The sequence below is a fragment of the Ischnura elegans genome, chromosome 7 (assembly GCF_921293095.1).
Source record: "Ischnura elegans chromosome 7, ioIscEleg1.1, whole genome shotgun sequence".
Taxonomy (NCBI): Eukaryota; Metazoa; Arthropoda; class Insecta; order Odonata; family Coenagrionidae; genus Ischnura; species Ischnura elegans.
The window spans coordinates 19993220-19999219 of NC_060252.1; positions in this window are offsets into that span (position 1 = coordinate 19993220).

Consider the following 6000-nt stretch of genomic DNA (forward strand, 5'->3'; position numbering starts at 1 on the left):
ATGTAAATTTCGGTTGGCACCCCTTAATTGTACCTTATTTTCCCGTGAAGCTGGGATCAATTTGTCCGTCAGGGAGGCGAGTGGCGACTTCTGTAAACTCAATCAAATGCGCGGTGGTTGACGACACCTTAGAGTCCGAATGGTGGATCATCTTTTTTCTCAATAGGGTAGTTTCCTTCATCAAAGAAAACGAAAGGCATTGATTGCCATTCGTTACCCACCATTATTGTATTCATAATATACAAATTATTTGGCTTTAGAAATCCCAGTTTAGACGAATGGCAATGCTCAATTTTATCCTCATTTGAAAAAGTCCAGATTGGCGTCCATGCGATGCCACTCCCCGTGACGTCACAGGGACCTAGTTTCTATACGAGTAGGTAGGAGTTTTACATCGTCTGAGATTGCCAATGCATACACGAGGCATAGAGCTCAGGGAAGCATGTCTTAATGATCACTTATTAAAACTGGCTAAGGTCGGAAAGCTTCCTTCGTTTGCTAGGGTAATAATAATCCTTATTTAAACCAAGCGCTACCTTCTAGCAGGGTACTCTGCTACCTGCTAGCAGCCTGCGTCGTATCAGCGCTCAAAGCCTCGCCCCAAGGTCACCTCAAACTGTGGCAGCGGGAAGCACACTGACGTCACAAAGGCTTTTCCCATCATTCATACTTAGCCGTCGCGTTTTTGCGCGCTTGAAATTTTTCACTTTTCATTTAATCACGAAAAATAGATGTCGTCATTTAAAAATCTAAGAGCGTGAAATGCCAACTCCAGGAGTAATAATTTTTCGATTAAGGCAATTAAAATCATATTTCGAAATCGCCACTCGCGGCGCTACCTGCTATCTATATCCAGTTTTCACAAGGGAATACACGGCAGTAATACGTAATTAAGCCAATATATCATATTACACTCACATTCAACGCATGCCAGACGATTGTCAACTTAAAAAAGACCACTTGCACTACGGTTAACGGGGAAAGTTACGCAGAACGAGATACAGCTGCCTGGTGGCGCCGCCGAATAAAATACGTGTTAAACGGCAACAGATCGCGCCGGTGTGGCGCGATCGGCGCGGTGTTGAGTGCAAGGCGATCCACTGTTTTCAATATTTTGCAGTATGGTGTTTGTAATTGCAAGGAATAGCATTTAAAAATTATAAATTCGATAAATTTAAAAAGCTCAATTATTCTTCTTAATTAAACACGATGTTGTTCTCTCTTTTAACTTATTCAGTCAACATCACTGGTTACTAGTCAACAACTTTTTCTTACCCTTGACAACCCTTTTCTTATTTATAAACTTCAACACTTAATGTTGTTGATTTTAATGAACATTTCGTTAAAATAATTACTATTAATTTCAACCAAATCACATCATCATGAATGTAAATTTCGATTGACACCCCTAATTATACCTTATTTCCCCGAGAAACTCGGATCGCATTGTTCGTCAGCGACGCGAGTGGCGACTTTTGTAAACCCATTTAAAAGCTCGTTGGGTGACAACAAATTTTGAGGCCTACATGAGGATCTTCTTTTGTAATATTCATGTTTCTAAGAAAATTCTCCATTCATTTTGAGTACCTAGTGCGCGAAAGTTTTCAGTTTGTTCTGCAGAAGAATGATGAGGGCGTCATTGCACCACATTCGTATGAAGTCACATTCTTTTCGTTCTGTCATTCCGGACAATATCTTGCAACTCAAATCCGACCCACTTCTCAATTAGCCCTTGACTTAAAATGTTCAGTTCCTATCAGAGCCAGATGATTATGCATTTTTTATTTATTTTTTAAAAACTTAATTCCCAAACCACCGAAAACAGCTCGTTTGGTCATTTCATATCGGGGTATTCATCAAATTTAACAAATTAACGTACATGAACAACCATGTTCTGGATAGGGGAAACCTACTCAGGCGGGACTCGAACCCGCGACCTTTCATCCGCTATACATAGTTATTCAGGAGGATTATCAACCGTCACTTTCGACAAATCACATTTGTATGAATTGCTGAACTGTAGCATTAAAATTACCGATTTGCGGTAGTTCAAAACTGTTCCCAGGCATTCGGCGCTGGGCGAAAGTAAAAAAATCGAGATTAGTAATAAAATTACAATAAGTATAGTTAAAAATTATCTATATATATAAATATAAATATATATAAAATATTAATGATAAATTATTGCTATTAATTAAAAAAATGTAAAAAATATCATTAATATTTAGTTTTTATTTATAAAGCAAATAAATACCACCTCTTTACATATAATCCAAGCAATAAAAAATGTAATAAAAACAAACGAACAAAATATAATTTAAACGAATACACAGTTAATAGTATTTTACTCTTCTTTATGTTTCTAACTAATGTTTCAATCGGTTTTGAAGATTAGACTAGTGCTCAGTGGCATGATGCGTCGGCGTATTCAAAATTCAGATAACTTGGTACCATCACGCATGGATGATTGTTTTATTTTTCATTTAAGTAGGGTTGAGGGGAAATGAATGCAAGATCATCCCCCCTAACCTGGCGTATGCGAACCCCACCTTAACTTCTCCCGCCCGCCTCTCTGCGCCCGATAGCAGCTCCGCCTAGTGGATGCAAATGAAAAGGAAGCTGACGAAAAATTTTAATCCGTGTTTCCATTAGGCATGCACGCTATCTGAATTGTAAAATCCTCACTCTGCCTTTCGCTATAACAGGAATCTTTGAAGTCGGGTGCAAAAAAAATAAAAGATTTTAGGTCGGGTTCTAGTTGGCCCTGTTAATTTTTTGCTTGGTCCTCCGGGTCTGGTTTGAAGTAGTCACTGTTTAATACAAGACCCACTTCTGTTCCTGTAGGTTGTTACCAGAAGTGGGCTAAGTACTGATTTATATTCACTGTCCACTCGGGAAACCTTTGGCAGGTTGAGGGAAAAAGCTTTCACGTTTTTCTTTCAAATCAATTCATTTTTCAAGCAATGGTTGAATGTGAAACTCGCTAGAGGTCATGCTATTTATACACAAAGAGTGATGGTTTTAGAATTTATTATTCCTCTGAAGATTTCAAGATTTATTAAAACCATTTGGAATAATTTGTGTTAATCTAAGCCACATTTCAGTTTCTGCAATTATGTACGTTGATTCACGTTACTCTGGACCGTGATTTATACTTATTTCTGGGCCAACTGCTGGGCATTGGAATTGAGCGACTTGAAAGTGGTCGCCGTAATTTTAAACGTGGCATTTCCTTTTATCCAATTTCGTGCGGACCGTGTGGTGAGGGTTTTTTTTTTGATAACTTTGTGTGAGCGTTTTTGTTTTGCTAACTTTCTGTGATTTATGCTCAAAATTAATTCTTTAGCGGCTCACCCAATTTATTTCCTGAACAATCATTATTCATTTAAGCGTGTGAACTCTCGCAGGATTGCTTGAAGTTTGGAGCCATAATTAAAAGAATTAGCTGCTCGATGGCCAAGTTCTAACAACAATCTTAAATTCGGCCGGTTTGAGTCGGGTATCTTAAACAAAGTGTAATATCATTTAAAAAAATAAAATACAAGCAAAGAACAGCTCTTTATTTGCATATGAATGCTTCTTTTTCAGTTTTATGAACTTTTGGTTTTTAATTTCAGTGTGCAAGTAGAAAAAAATAATCGTTTTTTTGCTCTCCTGAAAAGTTGCTATTTTTGAGATACGTGTTGTTAGAACTTAGCCATCGTGTTGTTCTTTGCTTGTAATAAAATTGTGAGCTGGAGAGAGAATGGTTTTTATGGCTCTGCGGTGTATATTTTACGCAAGAACTGTAATCTGAGAACGATCACTTTCATGAGAAATAGCGCGTACATCTCTTCTTCTTCTTTTCCATTGGATGCGTACTTATCTTCCCATTTCCCGTTTCATGCTTTCTGTGAACATTGTGGTTGAGAGATAATTTTTCCTACAGTTAGAATTCAATTTAAGATATTAATTAGTTATTCTCCTGTCAGGTAACCTTGATATGACTAAAATTCCTGTGGATAGTTGGTGTGTGTCTTTTAGACAGCACTTAAACTTCATTGTATAGAATAGTTATACGAATGGTGAATGCTGAACGGTTGCCCTTACCTACTTTGACTTCGTATCGTTACGAATTGTAGTTGATTATAATTTCTCGGCTCAAAATTCCGTTCGCAGTGGATGATGTAACTTACGTTGTGATCGATTTTGCAGATTTTGCCAATACAATCTTAGTAGCATGCTCAGAAGCCGATAAATTCTGTTATTCATATTTAGTGAGGCATCTGTGGTTTATTATTGCCCTATCCTTTCAAATTATCAATCTTAAAGCCTGTTGTAGAATGGACATGAATCAAAAAAGCAAGGGAAGTCTATTAAGGGACGCCCGAAGACATTGGAGGCGTTATATCTGTTGCCGCCACCAGGCAGCTGTATCCCGTTCAGTGTGACTTTCGCCATTCACCGTAATGGAAGTGGTCTTTTTTAGCTGAAAATCGTCTCCATTGCGTTAAATAAGTAGTTTATATGATTTATTGGCTCAGTTACGCATTACTGCCGTGTATTTCATCCTGAAAAGGGGATATCCATGACTGGTAGCGTGGCAAGTGGCGATTTGTAAATCTGATTTTAATGAGCGCGGAGCGACAGCAGTGGTAGCGGCGAACTTGAGAATCCACAAATGTAATATTCGTGAATAAATGTATGGCGCAACGTGAGTTGAAAACTGACGAGTCGCAGCTGATATTTTTCGTAGGAAAGGAAGCGGACGTTTTTCATTTCGATATCCATTTGGACACGATGGTTTAATCTCAGTCCAAGTCTAAATTGCAAGTTATCCGCCGAACCTTCGGAACTGGATCGTGATTAAGGATCGGTGCGCCAAATAACGAAGTTATGCGCGATAAGCAAGGCGGGTAGATGACGCGGCGGCGTTGGAGAACGTGCGATGGGCCCTTCCAATTTCCGCGACCGCGTTTCGGAATTTTCCCGATACCTTCGCCGCGTCTGTCTCTCATCAGCTGAGCGGATAATCGAAAAGTCGGGTCGTTTGATACGCACGGGGGATCGATAGTCGATCTCGCATCGGCCAGCGTGGCAAAATTCACACGGTACGCGTCGTCGTGGAGCTAATAGATCGGGACGCTGCCGGAAAGGCGGCCAGTGGACCAGAGGGGGCAGGTTTTAGGGATTCATAAGGGGAGCCGAGGAACGTTGGTATGTTGAGAGTTATCAGGGGTGAAATGAGGTATGGCAGGTGGTGAGAGGGGAGGAGAAGAATTGGGGATGGAGATGAGGTTGGGGATGTCGTGAGGAATAGGTGGTGAGTCTAAAGGTAAAGGGAGAGGTGGGATCAGGCGAAGTTGTTTAACTTGTCTTTAGATGGAATAACAGGTCGAAGTTGACTGCTGCACCTATTCCGAACCCTTAAAAATGCAATGCTGATACTCCTCCCCAAGTGAAGCCATAATTGCGCATCTGGCCATCTTGACATCGAAATTGGCCTCTTCATCAGGGACAAATGAGACAAGTCTTATATTAGTTTTCCGAAGAGAAAAAATATGAAAGCAGTCGGGATAGAGTTAGAAATATGACTGCAATTACACTTTCAACAAAAAAAATATATCGATGGCTAAGTTCTAACAACACGTATCTCAAATTCGGCCGGTTTGAGACAGGTATCTTAAACAAAGCGTAATAACGTTAAAAAATAAAATACAAGCAAAAGACAACTATTTGTTTGCAAATAAATGTTTCTTTTTCAATTTTATGAACTTTTGGTTTTTAATTTCAGTGTGCAAGTAACAAATATTAATCGTTTTTTTTTGTTCTCCTGAAAATCTTCTATTTTTGAGATACGTGCTGTTAGAACTTAGCCATCGATATGTGGAATTAAATTAGGCGTAGAATTAGGAACCTTAAAGAACATGCGTCGAATGGCGGTGTTATTTACGAATTACGTACTTGACTCTATTTTTAATGACCTGGTACACTTCCTACCCATATTGTATTTCGTGGAAA